This window comes from Prenolepis imparis, unplaced genomic scaffold, assembly GCF_030444845.1.
Source record: "Prenolepis imparis isolate NDT839.2.m4 unplaced genomic scaffold, iyPreImpa1.0 SCAF_10, whole genome shotgun sequence".
NCBI lineage: Eukaryota > Metazoa > Arthropoda > Insecta > Hymenoptera > Formicidae > Prenolepis > Prenolepis imparis.
In genome coordinates this window covers 9798857-9823300 of record NW_028141168.1, presented here as the reverse complement: position 1 = coordinate 9823300, position 24444 = coordinate 9798857, and the positions used below count along the sequence as shown (strand labels likewise).

At 43.9% G+C, this 24444-nt stretch overlaps 1 protein-coding gene across 1 annotated transcript in view; it reads left to right on the top strand.

Moving 5' to 3' along the window:
• The window catches only part of LOC145942085 (uncharacterized), a 374660-nt gene that overhangs the window by 50336 nt on the left and 299880 nt on the right, over positions 1–24444 (top strand). Inside the window, exons 7-8 of the mRNA XM_083048578.1 lie at positions 2886–3183; positions 3370–3415. The gene's annotated coding sequence lies outside the window, so the exon portion shown is untranslated. The remainder of the gene's footprint in view (positions 1–2885; positions 3184–3369; positions 3416–24444) is intronic.

Below are 24444 nucleotides of genomic sequence, written 5' to 3'. Positions count from 1 at the left end.
TTCGCCATCCTGGTAGACACGGGATATAAAAGTGAATTAAGATTGCTTTAATACTCTGAATCGATTGTCTTTGCACCAATTTGCACGATTGAATATAGGTGTACTATTTAGTTTTTAATCGGCACTATATGATTTGAAATGTCTTTAGTATAAAAAGTTTTTAATATAAAAACATTTTATACATTTTATATGATATTATAAGCTTCTTTAATTCGAATAAAAAAAATACAGTCTATACTTTGTAAAAAGAGACGACATATGATGGACTTCTCTGAAATAATAAATCTGAAATCATCAATCGACATCACAATTTATATTCTCACACTGTATTCTGCATCGCTTTGTACATCCTCATAATAATTAAAATTAATACGTTATGCAAATGGGTTAAGGATCGCGCTGGGACGACGACAAGTGATCCCGGGTTCACGATAGCGGGTCTCGTGTCGATCTTGGCACTCGTCGTGCGCGCCTCGACGTGCAATTCGTTTTCGCAATCGGTATCTTGAACTTTCGCACCGGCGACGCTCGCTCGTCGCGCGAATAAAAACGGATGAACGACGACGACTGTCTTGCGATACTATTACGTGATCAAAACTCGTAAAAAAAGCGTGCTCCAGCGACGTAATCAACTGTCGACTTCCAAGGCGGTCCATTTGATCGGATCGAGAGATCGTTAACGTCGATTCGCGCGCTTATTGCATGAATCTACGCGTAATTGCTACGATAATCATAGGTGTTATTTTCATGTCTTACGATCAGCGAACCTTCATCTCGGCACGGAGCTCTAAATCGGTTGTTACTGTGATTTCGTTCATTGACGATCGTCGATCGAGCGAACAGATGGTTGAAATGATAATATTGGTTGTACCATGAGTTTTCGAGAGTGTTTATCGAATCGGAAATAATATTATGTGTTTTAAACATTTGGCCCGGCAATCATCTCGTTTAGGATTCCGAAATAGGATTTAGAATTTGAACGAGTTGAATTTCTCGCAGTCATGTCCCGATATGGCATGCATATTTAGAATCGCAAAATAATGTCAATAAATATGCAACGATGCAAATGTTAGATTTATGGCAGGAGTTTAATATTAATAACGACTGATACGTATTTTCAAATTAAACGAGTGATAATCAGGATAGTCGATAAAGGACAGAGAGACATATTTACCCATTTAGACGTAATAACTTAAGTGAATGATTAATACTACAAAAAATAGATTAAAAGAAATTTTGATTACATTTCTTAAAATAAAAATCATACCTTTAAAAAATATTTTTTAACTTACTAAAAATGCGATATTTATTGCGATATCATTATTTTGTAATTTATAAGATGCGTTTGATCTTTAAGTATACCTTTGATCTCGAACTCGCAAATAAATGCACAACGTTTCCTTATTCGGGATTCCATACAAGTCTGCAAAAACAGACCATTGCTAAAAAAAGAAAATAATGCAAGAGCATTAATGAATATGTAAAAATCTAGCAATAAACGCGTGGCTGTAGCGAGAGATCTATTCTCGTAGAATGTTAATCGTATGCTACCGAGGTAAGAGATAGACAAGTAGGCGGACCCGCGGGAAAGATATCTCTTCCCTTTGCTCGAGCTTTTTTCGCGCCTTTGCGCTCTGCCCTTGTTCCTCTCCCGCCCTTATTCGCCATCCTCGCTTAAATAGAAATTCGCATCGCGTTACTAGCGCGATGTGTAATAGAAATTCAAATTTATTCCCGTCGTCGTATGCGCGGGACGCTTCATTAGCACGATCCGTATGGGAATGCACGCCTTTAACTGCCTCGGCGGCCCGTACGGCGATAATTTAATTATTACGTTAGATTTGCTAATTCGGCCTAAGGGAGGCGGTGCAGCCCAGCGAGACCGCTTTTTCTTAGGGGCGGTTTAAGCAACGAAGAGAACGATCTCCCTCTCTCTCTCTCTTTCTCTTCCTCTGCCTTTTTTCTCTTTCTCTTTCGTTTTTTTTTCTCTCTTCTTCCATCTCCGTGTCTTCCCCTTTTCTTCAACGGAGTTCTCGACTCAGAAGCATTCTACGCCGTCACCAAGTGTTTTATCGCGAGAAGCCTCGTCTTCTCGGCTACCCGTTTTTGTCAAATTGTCCGATCGAGCGAACTATCGATTAACCCGATTGATTGCCGCTGTCGCTTCTGTCCATCGACACGCCCCACGTATTCTTTTTCTGCCGACCACCCTGATTTTCTACCCGTAAGATCGCGGTCATTAATGAGAAATTAAATAACGATATCGCGAAAGCACATTCCACCGCGTGTTTGTCTCCCGACGAATTCGTAATACGTGATTATGTTTCTTCTCAATGTTACACGATTATTCGATTTTATGTTATAAAGAATGATATTTAAAAAAAAATAATATAAAGTTTGTTTAAACTCGATTAATATTTTTTTACAGAAATCAGATTAAAGAGTTAATTTACTAATTAAATTTAAAAATAATAATATAGTAAAAAATTAAAATAGTAATATGTTGTAAATAATATGTTATAATACCTTATCCGCAATTAATATTTTTTGACAGAAATCAGCTGATAACTATCAAAAATATTAATCGAGTTTAAAATATTTTATAACATATATTTAAAACTAATCTAATCTACCTTATTCTTGATGCATATTTTTTGACAGAAATCAGCTGATAACTGTCAAAAATATTATAACATATTATTTGAAACATATATATAATACTATTTTAATTTTTATATCATATTATTTTAAAAATTAATTAATAAATTAACGCTTTAACCAGCTAATTGTTAATCTGTCAAAAAATATTAATAAAGCGAAAATTTGATATACATAACTTTTGTTATATTTAAGTATCTCTATATATATTTTATTTGTTATTACAGGTAAGCATTACTGATATGCTGCGCACGAGTTTGATTGCGAGATTCTGGATTGTTGCTTCGCGCGATTAGTTTTCGCATCGTTTTTTTCTCATTGCAAGTGCAATGTACGCGAAATACGCGTGCGACTCACGCGTCGCGTCGGGAGTGCCGTGTAAAGTTTCGCGTGTCGGGAGTGTCGTGTAAAGTGTCGGGCGATCGTAATTATTCGTGCTTTCGCGAGTGTCATGAGAGCTACCATGGACCAAGAGAGGAAGAAGAGACCTGTGGAGGCATCGGGCGACAGCGGGGCAACTGTGAGGTATGCAATATAAATATAATTTATAACATACTCAATTTATTAATTCGCTACTTGGTGAGATTACTTGATTTATCTCTATGGAATTTATTTTGCATTATATGTATATCTATTTTTATGCATATAAAATATTTATAATAACACTGATAACACACATGTATATACATAATTTGAATATTTTGTTTTCAGATCAATGTGCTGTGTACATACTACAACTCCGCTATTGCACGTATTGGTGAGTGAGAAATTGTTTATTTTATATAACATTTATATAGCGGTAATGGGGGTATGAAGCTATTCCTGATATAAAATATTTTGTGTATTAAAATAGATCATTACTGAAATTATATCAAGACAAATTACATTGTTACGATAGCTTCGCGATTAAATCAATTACTCGCAACTTCCGATTCCCGCTACAATCATAACTTTCAGTAATTAATTATCGCTCTCCTGGCTTTTCTAGAGCAAATATTTCAGAGTAGCACCGCTGACGATCGCCAATCGTCACGTTGTTTTTTAAACATTTAGAACATTACCGCTATAGAAATGGATTAATTGTTTTAGAAATGAATTTATGTTTGTTTCCAAATATGTGTATATCTTTTTCTTTTCTCGCCGACTCACAAATTTATTCGAATCACTTATTGTTAGTCTCGCTCTTTCGATCTGTTTATCGCACCGTTGACATTTATATAATATACCGCTTGCTCTTTGGCGTGACTTGGAGTTATCATAAATTGCACTTATCTACTCGTTAGCGATAGGCATAGATTCAAACGTGACAAAATGTATCTTGTACGCGCTCTGTAAATCGTGTCCTGTTGACACGAGCAAAGTATCCGAGAGCAGAGGTAATCGCGCATCGCCGTAACGCCTTTGTAATATTCAGGTATGCTCGTGTGAAATATATATATATATATATATATATATATATATATATCGTTATTTCATAATGGTCGCGGGTGGTGCGTCCGTCGCATATCATCGAGGCATATTACGAAAGAAATTCTTCGACCTCGTGTCGCGAATAGCAAATATTTTGACCGCTCTTCGTCGTGCGAGAAGAGGAAATATATATTACATATTATTTATTACAAGAGGAAAGAGAAGGATGAGAATACACATAAATATGAGAAATGTCAAAGATTTAAAATAGCATCCATTCATGATCGCTGATAGATTATGAATGATTTCATTGACAGTCCATGCGTTTCTTTTCGCGAGAGTTTTCATCTCCAAAAAGATAAGTAAAATATGCGTGAAAGATAAAATTTTTTCACGACGATGCTCGATGATAGTTTCCGATAAGACACATTTCGCCGATTCGTACATTCGATCTCTCGCGCATCGTTCGCCATCCTTTCTTCGACCAGGGACAATACGTTTCCCGCGACACAGTTTACAGTATCGAATCAAAGCAAATTGCTGTGCATTGCAGCCGAGTTGCGAGCGGCCCGTTTTCGCATGCGTGCGGCTTACAAATGTCCGACGGTGGCTTCCAATTACGTAAGATTATGACATCCGTGACACACTCGCGCACGCTTACGCGTAACGCCCCTCTTTCCGCGACGCGCGTTCCCCTAGCCGCCCCTAGCCTTCGTTTTAACCGCGCGTTTACAGCGTGGGGAGATCACGCTTTTTTTCGCAACTTTCGGACCTTTTGCAGCGGTGCGGCTAATTGCCGCGAGCGACACTCATCGCGGTCTACGCGCGTTTGCACGCGGGTTCACGACCGCATCGCGTTGCGCTGTCACGATTCGCACAGCCCCTCATTCAGCGCGCATCCTTTTCATTCGAGCTCGCGCACAAGTGATGGGACGCAGTAATGAATTCTAGAATTCTATCCCCCCCCCGTCCTAGACACGATAATTAATAACGTTTCGTAATTTTTGTGATTTTATTTAAGCTGTCATTAATTTTAATTCTAGTTTGCTACTTACGTTCAAGTTCATGTTGCTTTATCGTTTGTAAATTTATTGCTCTTGCAAACCGACATTATTAATTTTCGTAAAAAAAAAAAAAAAAAATCACGATTTCTGTATTCATCAGTCATATACACGCGGACAGGAAAATTTCATCCTCTTTTAAAATATAAATTAACGTCTGTTTTTATTCAGAGTCGTCTCTTTAAATACCTATTTATTTATCCACGCTTGTGATTATTAAATATATTTTTAACACTTTGTCCGGGAAGTCTGAGGTATCTCGATCCGGAGATCTATCTTCTTGCCACATTCAGCGTAAACTCGAGCAAAAGTCAAGATAATTTACCGAGTCTGTTCCGCTCCACTGGCGGAAGATTGGCGAAATGTCGCGCTGCGACAGCTGTTTTAACCGTGCTAAAATCGGTCGAGAGCGTGACGTGTCCGAGGGCACCAGATGCGCTTCGCGTTCACGATCGCAAATTGTGGGAAGAGTATTCGAAACGGCATCGCGGCTTGTCGCAGTATACAGATGATCGTTGCGATTCCAGCCACGACGCTTTCACAATGGTTGACACGCTCGCGAGAGAGCGCAATTATTTGTACAAATAACGACGAACTTCGATCCTCGATCCTCGCGTGTTCTCCACCGGATCGGATTAATTCACCCGGGTCGCTTCTCTCGATGAGCTCGCTGGTATACGTATGTACACGTTAGTATAATGAAGTACAACTTCGATTCTCTGATTTACGATTCGCCTTACTTCACCGGCAGTCCCTCATCGCCTTGAGATTACGCTCAGACGCTCAGGCTCGCATTTACTTGGCGTCATTTTGCAAGATTTCGCCGACTTGCTCGATCCCTCGCGCGCTTGTAATTGGATTCGAGCTTAATACATTTATAATGCAAAGTTATTAACCTAACTAACGTACGATCGCCGCAATTATCCGGCCGTGTGTTTTGCCGCTTAACGAGCCATCTTGAGAAACTGCATTGGCCTGACGAAAGACGCTGACTCCGCGGTCGGTCGGATCTTCCCGATACCGAGCAAAAGGGCAGGTGGATCTTCGCTCTCGTATGAAAGAATAAGAATAAGCGGGCGACAAAGTTGGTGGCGTGAATGGCCGAGGGGGACGGAAAACGAGGAAGGAAAGATAACGAAAGTAATTAAGGGAACGGAGAGATGCGCGGCTCATCGGTAAGCGACAGACGAAGAATATGATTTTGTTTTCATATTCCGAGGGCAGACGATGCGAGGCGCATGGCAATGAACCTAGACGGCCTTAACGACCGGAAGCGAGGGAGGCATACGCGTATCCGGTCATGCGAGACAGAAAGATATGATTCTTTTCGAGTAAACCTTGTCGCCGTCTGTGTGTATAGAAATAGAAAAAAATATTATTTTTATTAAAATGAAATTATAGATATATATATATATGATCGCGGTTGAACTCTGCGCATGAGGATGATTTATTTATTTATTCCTGTAATTCGAGATCTTTGTGTCGAAACACAGGTGCAAGTTATTTACTCGAATCAGATAGTTGCTGAAATTTTCTTCACTCTTCGTGGCTTAGGTCTATATTACTTACAGCACATCATTTATCAAGGCTTTAAACTTCACGAGCGGCGAATCGCTACTCTCTCGCACTTCGGAATCGCCGCTATTACCCGAGTAATCGCTCCAAAACGACTGACTGGCTCTTTTACTCGATGCCGCGCGTTAAGATTTGCTTTTTCAAGATAGAGAGAGAGAAAAAAGAAAGAGAGACAATGTGGCACTCTGGCATTAGCACCGTTCATCTCTGTTGTCAAGGGACATTCTTTCCCGAACTCGCTTCAACGATCAAAGTAAATCAGTCGTTTGTTCGCGTTGCATGTTACACCTATCTCGCCGGTAAAACCACTCTCTATTCTCTCCCTTTTTCTCTCTCGTAACTTAAGATTCAGGACGATTTGAAGATTTCATTGCAATGTGTGCGCGGGGCAGATCCGCGCTGATCACTCTCACGCGTGAAGGGATGAGTTCTACATCTTTCCCCTCCAACCGCCGTCTACCTCCTCTTCGTCGGGCTCATCCAGAGATCTCGCGAGACCCGGGCGCCGCACTATTGGCGATTTCGTTACGTAAGGCGCAGCGTAAATACCATGCTCCTCGCAATTACGATTACCAATAGGAGGAGACCGCTTCGATCGCGTGCCAGGAGAAACGATATAACACTCGTATTGCTACAGTGTGTATAGCAATTGCGCCGGGTGCACTAAACGACCCGATGGACGCGTGTCGCAATTTTTGCCGATACGCGTACACGCGCCGCTTTTATCTTCTTTGTCTCTCCTAAACTTCTTTTGCTCTTTTAGCGACGATTAATTCGTTGGCGGTTATTATTATTAAAAAGTTGAATCTATTTCTACTCGCGAGGGAACAGCGTATATTCCGCAAAACATGTAAACGCAAAAATCGAAACGATCGTGTTCGTTGTTCCCTGACATTTCTAACATTGCCAAGAGATAATGACGATTACTTTAATTACCATAATCCGTCAAGAGGCGGCTCGATGTAACAAGGTAATTTTCACTCACGCTAAATGAAGATGAGATCGTGTACTTTGTTTCGGTGAAGGACGCAATTATCACTTTCAATGAACCTGCTTAAGATGCGGACAAAGTTGCAGATGAAGTTAAGATGAAGAAGAAGAATCTTTCTAGAATATCTTTGATATCAGAAGAGCATGAGAAGAGAAAATATATTTTAATTCAATTAATAAAAAAAATATATAAAATCTTTCCTACTTTTTAAAACAAAAAAAAACTATCAGACAAAATATTTCTGCGGCTCGTTTCGTCTCTCGGTCAAAATTTAGATTTCGTTCCGGATAAAAAAAAATAACGGATTCTAGACAGGTAATCATCCGGTTTTGCGTTTTCTTCCGTTCAGCTGCCATTCGTGGGAGAGACAGCGATGCATTTGGGAACCATTCGTCTCTCTTTCCTGCCTCGTAATCGCCTCGAATCGTTTCCCTTTCGAGTCCTCCGCAAGGACGAGACGTGAATTCTTTATGTCCAGTCCAGAGAGGGTACAATCCGCTGAAACGCAATCGTTTATCACCGCTATCGAAGCGGCTACTGTGCGCGCATAATACGTGGGCGCGACGCGTCGCGGCGAAGCAGCAATTCGTATCGTGCGAATTGGCGATAAACCACGACGGTAATACGAGTCTCGCGATTTATATCAAGGCTAGCTGGCTGGCAAGAAGCGAGAGATATCGTGAATCAACGACGACTACGTCCGCGGCGCGATATATTCGAAATCGATTCACGACCGAGCACGGCGAATTCGAACGATAGATCTCTCTCTCTCTCTCGCGCTTCTATGGATGGGAAATATATGCACTTTCCTTAAGATGCGATCCGCATGCAGGTGAACGCCGTTGTGCATTTACAACGGCGACGAATGGACAAACTGTTTCGGGCTACCAGCGATAAAATTCCGAGCTTTGCTGTGAAATATATTTATGTTTGTTCCGATGCTGTTCTATTCTTACGTATTGACATTTAATCGCTTCCGGCGATCGCGATCCTACATGCTGCATTCATATTTTGAGTTTAAAAGCAAACGACCCTGTTAAGGCCTATTAAACCTCGTAGAGGGACTCATAGATCTACAGATTACAATTATGTAACCATGTATAGCGCAGCCTCCCGCATATACATACCATGATTTAAAGCCTCTTAACGAACGTTTTAAGATAATGGACGCGACACGCAGTAAAAAAAAAAAAAAAAAAAAAGGAAGAAGGACAGAGTCACGAATATATTCAAATACGGTCTCTCGCTTATGCTCTTCACGCCGGCAGTTCCTGGACGAGCGCGCCGGCGTCGTCTCGGCCGCAGGAAACTCGTAAAAAAAAAAGGACTCTCCGGGTAAGACTGGTGGCGGTCGCGTAACGACGATTCCGCCTCCTTTTTCGTAGCCCTCCTGGCTCGTAGCACAGGGAACGCATGCACACTCCCGTTCTCGGCGTTGCATTCAGCGGAAATATTAAAATGCCCCGCCGGCCACCGCACATGACAATAAGTTGTTCGCGCTCTGGACGTGCTCTGGATACCGCGGCCGGTTGCTCTTAAACCACCATCCGCGTACGTGCAACCGTAACGCTTTCCCCTCCTCTTTTCTCGTCGATGCTGCTTCTTTCTCTCCGTCTCTCGAGCATATTTCGTCGGGGTGTCCCCGGGGATTGAAATGCACGCGATGCGCATCCTTTCCGGGAAAATGCAAATGAGTCGCTCCTGACCGTGGCGAGTCTCCACGTACGACTTGGAGATTTGGAAATCTCTGCTCGGCTCGCACAATCGGCGCGATCAACCGTGACGATAAATCCTCCCGAGTGGTCGTCAGCGCGACGAGTGTAGCTCAAGCGAGTGTAAACGAGGTGAAAAAATTATTAATTACTATTCACGCGGATGAAAAGCAGGAAGGAATTTTATTTAACGCGTTTAATCTCAATCAATGTGTCGTGGCTTTGCACGCGCAATGAAAATAGTCTATAAAAGACATTTCTGTTTTTATTATGTCATATTATTCGTCTCATTGTCTTAGAACAATGGAAATTGCAACGTCCGTTTCTCAAGTCATACAATATGTCTGCATCGTACGTATGTACGTACGTACTATCTATCGTGGCTCACATTTACGACGCTACGGTGAACGCACGACAAGTCGATGAAATGAGAATGAAGACGCCTGAAACGTCGAAGAGTCATCTTTTATATAAATGGTTCTTTGTGCGAGATCCGAGAGGTATACTTGAATTGTTCCCCATCCGTCAAAAGTATCTCTAGGACTCTTCCTTTTGTCCTCTGCGGATGGGCTCTGCTTACCGAGAAGATCTTTGCCAACCCTCGACGCATCCGTAAGTCGATACTCTATCAGATCGGCATTTCGTCCTTCCGCATTATGGCGCACGGAATGAAGAATAGGTCGGTTCTCTCTCCTCGTATAAAGAGAATAAAGGGGAAAAAAAAGATCGGTCGCTTCTTCTTTAACTTTCACTTTTCACTTTATTATATGTGCTCGACATAAAATACTCGCCATAAAATTCGCAAACGCGCTAATCGCTCGCTCGATTTGTCACCGCCAGCCGCGGCAAAGGTCATCCGGCAGTGACCTCCTTCGTTCCCACGGACGTTCACCGATCAGCAGCTCGTACTTCTCTCGGCTGGTCATTAACGCGGTATGTTTCGAGCCGATCAAGCCAGCCATTTGCTCCTAACATCGCTAGTTAAGTACACCATCGGCGCCTATAAGAACGTCGCGTTTAGAACGAGGGCCGGGACACTCTCGTATCCTCGTGGCCTGATAAAAACGGGAACGGGGTTATTCGATGGCGGAACCTAATTAGCGGTTTGGATAATGCACGAACGGACCTAACCCGTTCTTAGTTTTTTTCCGATTGGCTTTTAATCTCCGCTTTCAGTCGAATGTCTGAGCATCTGCCTAAGCGCGCATTTGTCTGTTTTTATTCGTAATTAAATACTTTACTCTCGAAAGTCACATCTCAATGTAAATGTTTCAAGGATATACTCGATTATCGCAATTTTTCATTCATGCAGGCTGATCAAAATTTTCGTCGAAACAAAAAATAGTGAGAGAAGCATTTCTTAAATATTCTTCCGCGGTTTTTTTTTAAACTGAGAAGGATGTGCGTTTGCGATATGAAAATTAAATTGTTCTCATTTGAGACAGTTGTAAATGCTCGATCGTCCTCAGCTTGCGAGTCCTTCCAACGTGAGAAACGAGTCTTTTCCCCACTACTTTGCCTTTGGAAGGAAAAGGCGCGCAAAGAGATCGCGGAATGTATGTGAAAAAGTGCAATCGTGGATTCCGCACCTTGCGTTTCGAGTTTCGAAACGACGACGGTCGAATGGAAAAATCAACGTCGTGCGCTATCGTCTTTAGTCGTGCCTTCAACTCGTTACCTGCCAACAGACTTGATAAATGTAACGAGAAATATAGAGCTATGCATCTTTGCATTTAAAATTCCGTCTCGTTGCCGATGGTGCACATATTCACATTTTAAAACTTACAATCACACCGCGCGGACGTTTAGCTGACTGTCAGCAATTTGATTTTTTTTTAATCGTATATATTTCGAATTTATATCAGAGTAGAATTGAGTAGGTACGCGTGGATGCAATTTCAGCGCGATATCAAAGAAACATATATGACAGATCGGTCTGCTCGTATCCCTCATACTTCTCGTTGCTCCATTTCGAGAGATACGCCTCAGACTTTACGGAGCGCTCGTATTATCCGCGGAAATTGGTTCTAGCGAACGCGAGGTCAGGAAAGACCGTGCCGACGCGAGGATCGCGTGCAGGACCGACTACTCATCCACACTCACGTATTAAACATAAGTGCCACTTACTATGCCTGATCCTCACGAGCCGCGAGCATCTTCTCCTCTTCTTCTTCTTCATCTTCCTCGTCTCCTTCTCCTTCCTCTCTTTTTCTCTTTCTCTTTCTCCTCTCGCGTTTTCTTTCCCGTCGGTTCTTCTTTCTCGTGTTTCGAGACCTTCGTTGTGTTGCCGATTCCCGTACCTGTTCTTGCTGCCAGATATCATACTCTTTCCCTCGTCGCCGTCCGTTTTCTCTCGGATATCTTTTCACGGTTACGATGCGGAAAGTGTGTGTGTGGAAAATAATAGTATTGTATGCGGGAGTGTGTATCCCTGGGTTCGACGTAAAGTCCTTCCGTGAAATAAGTGCCAATATATACCGGTGTGAAGTTATCGAAAAAATTGATGGGATTACCTTTCCATTTTTACGATTGTAAAACTCAGCGCGACTTTTTCTTCTGCAACCTTAGCGGCATAAAAGAAAGCCCTCCATGCGGAAATTTTATGATGGTGTTTAAATAGAAAATTCAATAAATTGATGAGAACTTTTACTTTCATAAATTACGTCAAAAATATAATTATATTTTCCTTTGTCAATATCATGATACACACCATTCCACAATATTTATTAAGATCAATGAGATTCGCCGCAATGCGTGTGTAAATAAGTATTCATATATTATTGTGAAATAATAAATATATTATTTCGTTACCTCTCTAATTATCGTTATTCGTATCGAAAGTTTCGCCGGGAAAAATTATTTTTTTACCTGACGCCCATCCATTTACCTTACCCACCCGACATGAATCGCTGGCAAATGATGTATGAGAACGAGTGCAATAAAAACTCCCAGGCTGCGCGAAACCTTTTTAGTCGATCACGTTGCGCAAAAGAGTCGAAAGAGAGAGAAAGAGAGCTAGAGAAAAAAGGGCAAGGTTCTCGGGGATGCTTCATTTTCACCTGAAGTTACCTTTGCCACACAATCATCCGCCATTAGGGCCGTCTACAAAAATATCCAAAGTACCGGAATATCCTTTTACATGAGACGGCGGAGGCGATCTCGTGGTATATAATCCGTCCGTCCGGATATATCACGAGCAGCTCTGGCATCTTCGCGGCATGATCTTTCGAGATCGGAAGGGAAGAGATCGGTGGATCTTGCGGGCGGACGGCGGGAAGGGAGGGTGAGACAGGGAGCGTGAAAATAAGACGGGGTCGAGAGGGGACGGGAGTGGTGAACGAAAGAAGGGAAAGGAGAGGAAAGAGCGACGTGTCGAGAGGGAGGACATGAAGAAGAAGAAGAAGAAGAAGGAAGAGAGGGAGAGCGACGAGTGCTAGATCTCGGGCAACGATCGGAGATCATCTTCCCTCTTGGGCCGTGCTCTTCGTCGTCCTCGATCTCTCCGGACGGAGGCAGCGAGGGCGAAAAGAGTACGACAAGACGCTTCGCCGCCGCCATTATCAAATTATTCACTCACACCGTGCTCTATCTATCTTCGAAGCAGCGCGATCATAACGTGTTATTATTTGATCCTCACTTTGTTAGCGATCTGAGTTTAACGGCCAGCCGGGACGATATGTACCTGGCAGATCCTGCTCGCTCGATCTGGAGTACTTCTCACGATCTCTTCGCGGCAGCTCCCCTCTGGTGTGGGCGAATGAATCGCGCGTCGGATACAATATTACGTGAACGTTGCGCGCATGTTGTTCCCCCCGATCGGATCGGAATTCGAACATGCGTGCTGAATCGAAACACGCTGCGAGTAATACGTAGAGATCCCGGCTGTCGATCGCGTCGGATACGTACGAAGAAACGGATGCTCGTCTGCTCAGAGTATATCTACCTATCGTATCTATCCTACCGTGAAATCGATACATTCTGAAAATCTTGCGATGGCTAGGAAAGAATTTTTCGTTCTTGAGATACAGTGCCTCAGCGTTCATCTTGCACTCGGATCACTCGTGAGAACAAATGTTGTTTTTATAATAAGTCCTTTATGTCAAGCGTGTAATTTATATGCACACGTCAGATGCACAAGTTGAGATACACAATTATTAATATTTATATCATTTGAACGGATTTTTAATTGCTTCTTGTAATTCTCATTATCATATAAATATGTGCATTGAAAGATGTTGAGAACATTAATACGCCTTAAAGAATCCAAGATAAATAAATTCACGATAAATAAATCACGGTCAGCTCCGTGATCCAATTTTGCGATATGTATAACTAGATAACGAGCCGACCTCGTGATGGAGTTAGAAGAAGACAAACGCCGAGAGAACGTCTCGTGGATCAAGGTGATCCTTGTGTTTCATGATCGATACACTGATTACGCAAAGACGTTTACTTTAAAGCCTTATAAAAAATTATTTCGATCTCAAAAAAAAATTGATGTGTTATTATATTAAAAAAACATTTATATAATATTAAATAAATATTATGAATCAATAAAAATATAATAAAACGTATTTTAATTGAATTATGTATCGAGAATCACAGAGGCGATTTATTTTATCTACGGAATGTGTGTATGCAATCAATACATGTAACTCTGGCACGAATCGATTGATCCGAATCATTGTTTGTTAAAAGCTGCGATTAATTTTATACGTTTCTAACGATCTCTCTCCTTGATATTCGGCCAACGTGCGCGAAATGGTGGCTCGGACTGGCGTAGTGTCCGGTCGCTTGTCAAATTCGATCACGTAGCGCTTTAACGCTTTACATTGAACGGCGCGCGTGCTCTGTGTAAGATGACGACCGTAAGGGAGGCTTCGTCTGTGAACGCAAAGACGGTGCGTGCACGCGCATAGATACGAGACGTGGGTGTCGAGCCGTAAAACAAAGTAGTTTCCGAGGAAAGAGGGAGGCGTTCCAGCTCCTTGATAGAATTTATAGGTGACGCGCGATCGCGATGACGATGGATCAATCGGAACCATTGATCGATCCATCGGCGTCATCGTCCGGATAATTTCAAGTTTCGACGATCGCTCGATCGTGTTTACTCATTCACCACGATTCGTCTTTGAGCGTGATCGAGTTTTCTAAGATTGAAAAGCGGAGTTTAAATTCCTTTTAACAAAAGAACGACAGCTTCATTAGACTTGTATTAGTGACTTGGAATTTTATTTGTATTAGATTGATGAATATAAAGATAATCACATAGAGAAATTTGATTTAATCTTTTTTGCAGCTTTATTTTTATAGTTTACTCAACAAACTCTCGTGAAAAATCCTTCCAAGAGTCTTCCAACAATTTTGATTTATTAGTCAGGTGGAGTAAAATGTCTCTGTAATAACTAACAATGACCAAAACTCCGATATATTCTCATCGAAGTTTCGTCGGCGCAGCCGGTGGTCGGCTCCGAAATCCGAAAACGCGTCACGGCACACGCATGTAATATCCGAGGTTTCGGAGAAAGATTATACGCGGCCGTGTCTCGATCGAACGGGGCCCGTCCTTTATATATACCCGCGCGCATTTTTCGTCGCTCGAACGTGCGAGGCGATATGTCGAACGTGTGGGACTCGCGCCCGTGAAAATCAATTGATATGTGTCACGGCGCACCGAAAGCTTCCTTGAAAACGCACCGGATGCGCCGAGGGGGTTCTCGGGCGCGACGACGCCGTGGCATTGTCTCTCCTGTGGCTCCTTCTTCTTTTATCCGACCGACATGTCGAATGCCGGATGCATAACAATTTATTGTCCCATCTCAGAATTCACCGTCCGCGTCTATGGGCCCTCTTTCTCGCTTCCTTTCGCCTCTCTCTTCGCGAACGCGTCTCTCGTGGCGTCTCCTCGGCGCCCGTCGACGAGAAGAAGAGTGTCGGGACACAACAGGGAACTCGCCCTTCTGACATTCATATATTATTGCGATTGCCAGACAATTGCATCTCGCCACAAATACATACGTCTTCCTCAGACCGTCGAGAATCCGCGATCCAGGGCTTTCGTTACGAAGGCGAATGTAATGGTTCACTCCGCGTGAAATGAAACGTTCCGCTACAGCGTGGCGGCCAATTAGATAAAATGATTGATTAACGAATCGCTCGGCGAATAATGATAGGGCACGCGTGCACGCGCACCATATAACGTTGCGTTTTCGAAAGAGAGAGAGAGATGGAGAACGGGAGAGGGTGATGACGGTGACGCGGAGGGAGAAAAACGGCGAGAGGAAGACTTGGGATGCTGGTGGCTCACGGCGGATCTATCACGGCGCCCGGATGAGACGCGTCGGTATGCGTGGGATTCGATGACCAGGAAGTGGGTGTTCTCGCACCCCATAATTCAGCGCGCGCGCGTGTTTTACACTCGGACCGCGATTGGACCTGGTTGCGTTCGCGTTTGCGTCGGAGTCGAGTCGTGTTGAGAGTCGGATGAAGATGTCGGCGCTGACGCACCGAGAGCCAACGTGGAAAGATACAAATGCGTCCGTGCGAGCCCGCGGTTATAACAAATCGTCGGCATGTATATGTGCAAGCCATCGAGTGGCTGCGGGGCGAGAAGAAGATGCGTGAGCGGCACGCGTGCGTGCGTGCGTGCGTGCGTCCGACGAGATCGCTGCCGCCGTCCTTCCGCGCGATCGCTCCCTCGCGTGTTGCCGATCGACTCAATTTAATCCGACGCTTTGGAAGATAGACCGGTACTCCGATCTCTCTTTGATCCTTCCCGATCGGATCATCCAGCCATGCATCGCGCGTCGTTTTATATGATAGCGGTTCTCACAATGTGATGACAATTTAATGTCATCCTGTCAAAGTAACAAAAATAATTATTTCTAATATACTTTACATTAAATATGTCTTTAAAAAAATATACACACTTTTACGTTAAAGTTAAATATGTATAATAATTTGCAATTGTATATATCGCACATTCTCTACATATACAAGGAGAATAATATTGTATATTAAAATAATTTCAAGATATAGAGGATACATGTCTAGAGTCTAGATACTATGACTGCAGCGTGCAGTTAATTTGGAGCAAGCGGATGCCTGCGAGAGTGAAATCGCGGCTAATTGCAAAAATGCCTGAGCTCTTAGAGATGAGCTCCGGCGAAGGCGGCAGGTATCTCGTCGACTTCCAACAGCTACCCGGATCGATTCACAATTTATACCCTTTGGTACCCGGCCGCGATATTCGTGATCTCGAACAGGAATTAAAAATGTTCCGGCAGATAACAGCGAGCAGAAGTGGCAGCAAAAGAAAATACAAAGCCGAGACACGAGGCTACGGATTCGGGTAGGCGAGGAAGAGACGAAGCTATTCTCCAATCGGCTTCGGAACGCTTTCGAGGCCCGATTCGAACCGGCGGCTATCTATGATCGTGCTGGCAACCAATTACGTTTCCTGAACCGGAAAACATCGGCTCGGGATGTATTCCACGGAGGTGCACCCAGAGAGCCTCAAATTATAAATCAGACGATAACCCTGTCTCGGTTTTCTTCCTTTGACTCCGTTTCTCATCTCCCTCCCACCTTCTCTCGCTTTCTCTAATCTATCTATCCATCTGCCTCTTTTTCTCTCTCGTTCTCCAGCTCTCTCTCTCTCTTTTTCTCGACGTAGGAGAGAGGCTTCTCGTGGCCGATCGCGAGGGCTTTTAAGCTCGTACATCACCGTGTGGGTTACGCCTCCTGTATTTGCTTAGTCGTGCAAACGGAGAGGCGCGGATAAGGGCCGAGATGAAACAATTAATAATCCCCACGAGGCTACGAAACACACCAGCACCGTGGGCCAGATGTTTCAGCTCCGTGACGTGCTCCTTCCGTCTCCCTCTTCGCTCTCCCGTTTCCTCTCTCTTACTCTCTCTTTTTCTTTCTCTCATGTCGCGTTTCTGCCGTTCACCATTGCGACACGAACAAAAGGAAAACGACAAGAGCGTTTATGCGGAATTTATTAAAAAAAAAAAATTGGTGAAATTTCACGCCGCATTACGAAACTTTCACTATCGCGACTTTCCATATCTTAATCACGAATTTTTTGCGTCCCGTGTCCCGCGTGCAGCTGATGCTTGCTAATGACAAAACTCACCAATTTGCAACGCTATTTGTTTATGATACATGCAAGGGTATCACGTACACGGCAGGATAGGACAGCATGATAGACGATGATACGCGACTGCTTTATCTGAGCCTTCTTACATATGTCGAAGGAGCGCAAACGCGCAGAATTAACATAGGCGCCGGCTCCGTATCTTAACGTATCGCTTTTTGCAGCTGCCCGTTTCTAAAAGTGAACAACAAGAACAAAACAATTCTTCGGCGTCGTGTCTTCGCGGCTTCGACATATATAGTCGTCGGCTGTTTTTAGGCCACGCGCAGCGAGAGCATACGATAGTGGCGCTTGAAAAATGATACTACCGCAGGGTATATCTCAGCGTCCGCTCTTCGGGTATATCTTAATTATCGAGCAAAAATTAATTACCGTAACGCCCACCGCGGCTGCACGCCCGAACGAAGGCGGCGAGGACTTTGCCGTAGGGTACTCGTGGGAGTACATAGCGACTCGCCCGTTGTCTAGCTCTTAGGATGCCCCCAAGTTTTTTGGACTCGTTCCTACCAAACTACTTTGTCCTCTTTTTCGCGTGTCCTCGTGTTCTCTTCCGTTTTCTTCCTTCCTTCGGCGGGATATGCAAATGCGCCGTGTGGGTATACTCGAATTATCGCCTCGCGACATCTCACTCGTAATTTCCGCTAAAATATCGCGCGATAACTCGCGATTAATTTTCATCGCGCGATCTTCTTTCTCACTTGCGAGCCCGGTTAACCCAACGAGGGCGCAACGCGAGAGAATTTATTTCTCGACAGGGAAGATGAGGGAAGAGGGTATAAGCAAATCTCCGAATTATGCTGCGTCCCGAAGCGTATCGGTTCGGTTGCGATCCAGAAGAAACGCAAAGGAATTATTATACGAGCGCACACGATGGTGCTCTCTCTCCTCTCTCTCTCTCTTTCTTTTTCTTCTTAGGTCGGGATGCTTTCGTGGAAGCGTATCAGCGCGATACCGGTGTGGCACGAAAGAGGAGAGTAACACGAGTAATTTCAACGATGGAAACGAAGCCCCCCGCGCGCTCGCGCGATCCCGGGTGGTGTGGGAGTCTCGGCTTTGGGTTCAAAGGTTCGCGATTATAACATTCCGGGCATGCCGTTTCGTGTGCATCAATTCGGTACGCCAGTTCCCTCTTTGCGGAGTTCACGGCGCCGCGTGCGCGAACGCGCGAGTCTTCTCTCCCTTCCTTTGCCGCCCTTTCCTTGCCCTGGACCGCGTTGCGGTCCGTTCCAGACGAGCGCGAAGCTCCGTGGAAGCGCATCACGCTTATGCTCCCTCTCCCTCTTCGTTCCTCCCTCGCTTATGCTCTTCGTGCTCGAAAGAACAAGCGAGCGGTTCGATCCTTTCCAAGAAGGACCCGCTATCCAGGAATCAGTAAATGCTTACTTACTTTTCCTCGCTCCCTTTCCCTCCTCCTCCCCCCTTCCCCTCCCTGTTCCTTCCTTTGCCCGTTTATACGTCAATTGCATAAATTCGCTTCTGGAATTGCATAAGTACGGGGGGTATTTTGGGTGCATCCTGCTATATTTTGATATTCTGTTAATTTCTTCAATTTAAAATACATTTGCAGCATTTTTCATAAAATGCGGAGAGAAATGATTTAAAAAATTTGCGATTTTTAAGTATACATTTATAAAGATATACGGTAATACAATAAAACCAAGTCTTATTTCACGAGGGATTATGCGAATCGACATAAGTCGAGATTATAGTTTCACAACGTCAACCCCGCGTCGTCTTGTATTTCGCAGTGGTGTATATGGTACACTGCGCTGTAAACTGGATCACCGCGGGATTTATAGCTGATGGCGTTGCGTTTTATTCAACGGCTTTATCGCTCCATTGTTCCGTGGCGTTTTACCGCCAGGCCGGTAATTTAAACGTTCGAGCACGAGGTCGCCGATGGTGCTCGACATTGTCGGCAGCATAGTTGAGATTCATGAAATAAAGTGTATCGCGAAATAATCGTATATAAATAAATTTTTTATATTGTTATAATATTAAGAAAATTCAGTATCAGAAAAAAATATTTTTTTTATCAACTCTTGTGTTAATTAAATAGGATGATATATATACTTAATAGTGAAATGACTTTCCATATTTTCTAATGTAACGAGCTCGTCGCGAAGATCATGTCGCGCTTCCGCGGGAGCGGTACAGGCGGATCCATCAAGGAAGAGTCACAGCTTTCTTCCCGGCCACGATTCGAAACTTGCGGCAGTGCGGTTCTAGTGATGGGCGCATAAATAACGCGGAAAATGGACGACAGCGACAAAGCTGGCGCTGATTTCGCTAGTAAACCCAGCGGCGCGTGAGCCTCGGCGATCGGGCAAACGGCCTACCGAGATGGATTTATGCCAGCGTCATTAGGGATTAATTATACGCCTTGTCAGGCAGCTGATGCCCGCTCTAGCGACCAGAGATGGCCCCGGCTAAGAGTTGCTCCCATCGTGACCGCGGTTAGAGACAGCTCTGGGAAAGAGAAAGAAAGCAGACGAGAGGAAGCGCGCGCGGAGAATAAGAGGAGCGAAAGAGAGAAGAGAGAGAGAGCTTTCCTTCGAGAAGAGGTACGTGCCTCTCTTGCGCGGTCTTTTCTTGTGTGATTTACACCTCGGCTAAATCACACCGAAACACACCGCGTGTACGCATACAAAGATGTCTCATCGTTTCATATCGCGCTCTCCTTCCGCGTTCATGTTCGATTCATTTTATGAGTATAAGAATAGAAAAGAGTTCTACAAATATAGGATCTCAGAAAGATGCTTCTTTTCCAAATTAATAAATTTTAACAATATTACGCAGAACCGGAAACCGTAATGTAAATCGCTCTGCAATACTAAAACTTGTTAAATAAAATTATTTTATGCACGAATAGAAAGGGATTTACTGGATGACATTTAAGTGGGAGTTATAGGCGATCAGTGAACGAGAGGGAGGACGCGGAAGACGTGGACCCGTAGGAGACGCGCATCTGCGAAAAGAGAGAGAGATGTGAAAACGCACCCATAAGCGCACCGCGCGTTCTAGACTCACGTACTTCCTTAATGCCGAATGCGCCATCCGCTTCCTTGCCATATAAGTTTCTATCAAAGACCCGGATCGTATGTAATCCAGAAATCTGCTGCGTGACCCCATGGGAATACGCGCTCGGTGAAACTCACGCACGTCCCTCCCTCGTTTCCCTCTCGTCACGACGTTCGCGATATGCCCGAGGGCCTGGCAAACGGGCGAAACCACGGGTTGACTCATCGTTTCTCGGTTATATCGAGATTAGCTCTCTTTGAGAAATTGAGGTCGCTCGCTTTGACACGCGTTTAATCTGTTGAAATTTAACGCGCAATTTTAACTAGCATCTTATATCTGAACTCGCGCTGTCAGGAACAAAGAGAGAAAGATGCCACGTTGAAATATCTCGAGATCTTTGATCATAATAATTTTGATGACAGATTCTTCGATTAATGCGAAGATAATTTCTTATAATATCTAAAGAGACGTCAATTTTTTTTTACAATTAAATAGTCGTCACGGAAATCACCTGTCTTTAAAATTGTCGTCACCTCGCTGTTTTAAAAATCATCGAGGCGAATCCAAAGGCAGGCTTCACGAACCATTCTAAACGCTCGTTTTCTCAGGCTCACGCTCGTTCATATCGTTTCCTAAGAAATCCCCATGAGAATATGCGTGATAATAAAATGATGCTACATTACGTTTCGCATAAAATCGTTCGCGGTTTCGTTCTCCAGGCTGCCGCACGCACTCTTCAAGTACTGTGCTGCGAGCAGTAAATCCTCCTCTTGACCCACTGTTTATGCAGCGTGATTGATGAAGTTGCATTAATATTTTCGTAGCGGAACCGATACTCACGCAGTGCGTACCACGGCGCGAGGGTATCCATTCGTTACATTCTGCGCAATAAAATATGTCTCATTCGACCAGATTTACGATGCCGGCGTCCGGATATTCCTACGGCTATGTAGATAACCTGATATTTTCTATCGTTCGTTCTTGTTTGGTAGCGAATATTTTTGATATTGTTATGTTATCTCTTCGCAAACAACGCAGATAATTATTTTGACAATTTTTCGCAACATTTATATTCAACTTTTACATTTAAAAAATGTTTTAACATTGCATTTCTTGCGGAAAACATTTAATATCGAGTTTCCAAATTTTCTCTCCTGTTTTAGGCAAAAGTATCGATGCTACGATATGACAGTGAAATTGATCTAACTGTCTAGACAAGAAACTAGATAAGATCTCATCTAACGATTGTCATCTTATAGATATAATTCTCGAGACTCTTACGACTCTTTTCTCCTCTATCCGAAATCTCACAAGGAAATATCTAGGAAGTATCCCCCCAAAGCCGCTTTATAGAGATAAAGCTTGCGAGCTTTAGACTCCCGAATTTTTTTTCAAAGAGTGTGGCCGGGACACGTCTAATAATTAAAACGCGATTAGCGGCTACGGCCGTGCCGTGTTTCAATAAATCAGTATACGGCGCCCTGCCCCTTTCTGGCCATCGCGACCAGAACGTTCTCCTTCGACCGGCACGAAGGTACTGTATCCTCTGCGTGCGCGCACACGCAATAGGCCCCTGGAGCCAACGCCGAACGAGAAGCAACCTGTAATTACGTGTATTGCGGATCTCTCCCTCCTGTCTGCTTCCCTTTATATCCGGTATCGTCTTTGCGGAAGGCGTATGCATAAGCATTGACTGACAAACCATCCCACAAATCTTTCATGTGCAAATTTTTCGAAATTGATTCGCCGATAAATCTCGACCCGTAAGAATTATTCTTAATTTTCCTTAATTTTTCATTAAATTAAAATGGAAGAAAGTTATCCTGGACTTTTTTTGCATAATTCTGCGTCAATTAATCCTATTTTATAGAATTCTGCGTTTCAAGAACATTTAAAGGTATACGTCTAAAAATTTATAAAAATATTCAAGTTCCGCGTTTTTCTCTCTTCAAGAATTTAATATAATTTTTTCGCATCGGAGCAGGAAGTGATCGTGAGACGCGAGGTAAAGGCATCTCTCGGTACAGGCGTTGGCGGAATCCGGATTTTGGAATTATCCGGTATTGGTAGGAACACAGCAGGTGTAGCCTGCAGGCGATGAATCGCAAGCGAGTCTGAGCGTTACGTGGGCGCGTTTCTCAGGGTGGCTGCGATGCGTCACACGCGCGAATCGCGCGAGGAAAGACTCGACGAAAGAGAGAGGCAGGAGGGAGGTAGGACAAGCGCGCAATGAGACGAGGCGAGATGAGATGAGACGAAACGAGATGAGACGAAACGAGACGAGATGAAAGACAGATTGAGAGAGAAATGAAAGAGACAGAGAGAGAAAGAAGAAAAGAGGAGAGTGTGCGCACGCCGGCGCAGGACCTGTAGGCGAACTATGCCGGGTATCCAGGCTGAAGGTTGGGCAGTCAACTAACCAGCTAAAGCTAACCAGACGAGTGAAGCGGCCCGGGGTATATCCTGAGAACAATCGGACCTACCGACCAGCAACGGCGTGGGCGAGTATCACCGGCGAAATATGCATTCCTAGCGAGTATCCCGCGCTAAAAGATTGTTGCGTTTACGTGCACTTTGCCACGTGGAGAACCGATAAATAACGGATATTTAACCGTTTTGCTCGCGGCGCGAAGCGAATCCCGAGCGCATCTTTGCGATTCAACCTCGACTGCCTGGTCGACTGCCGTCACCAACGCTAACGAGATTCGGGCTTGCGGCACACAATCGTTTACCGCATCTCACGTCCCTCTTCTTAAATGGTAGATTATGGCGTCCCTTTTTTACGCGCAAACACGTGCTGCAAACAATCTCACCTTTGTCGAGATTAGAACTGATGACTGACTTAGAATGACGCGCAGACGAGCTGTCTACGCTGACAATCCGCGAATTCCATTACACGCGATCGCACGGTCGCAGTTTTACTCTACCGATCCGAGCAGATGAAAGATGTCGTTGACGAGAACGTCGGCGGGCATATCTAAGGAAGGAGAAGAAAGAGGATGAAAACGTCGTTGGGGAATAATAGGCCAGTTTTGCGGTCGCTAGAGTTGCTAGGTTTGCGGATGTGCCAGCCGTGTCGTGGGCAACATTCGAGAGAGAGAAGCCCCGAGCTTGTTGAATTGTCGTCATGAGAAACGCGGAGATTGCCGAAACCCGCAGTTTAAATTAGAAGCGTACAAACTACAAATTGACTCGTAAAATACTTGTAAATTGCCTCGCGGTATATTTACGTATTCCGAGATCGGACGATCTCGGTTTCGCCCGGGAATGCCGTGGAAATTCCGGATTTCTTTTATCATTTCTTTGCTTCTTTTCTTTTCGCACGATATAGCCTCTTTTCTTATGTAGCAAAAATGGCTATTATCTTCCATGAAATCATAACTGTCATTTTATTAGTAATTTTATGGAGAATGAAAAAAATTGCCCGAAATTTAAAATTTTACGAAATCTTTGTCTCTTTTAAAAAATACTTTGAACTAGATTCTACTGTATCTATCGTCTACTGTTTTCAGAGAAGCTCTTTTTCTTTCATTCGCGCTCTCGTTTATGATGCTCTTTTGCCTCTATAACGACGATAGATTTTCAACTTTCTAAACGCGGGCCATCCGCGTCGCGATTACCGAAACCAGTCATTTCAGCATCGTGTCCGTCCGATATCGATGGTACTTCTCTTCGCTGCTTAATGAAACCTCACTACTTCTCTAATGATCACTGTCACGTGCAATTTCTCCGAGGAGTGTCGAGAGATCGGATCGGCAAGTGGCGAGAAAAAAGACGGGCACGGCGGGCAAGTCGAGGGCAGGAAGAAGAGACGAGAAAGAGAAAGAACCGTAAGGCAGCGAGCGAATCTCGAAA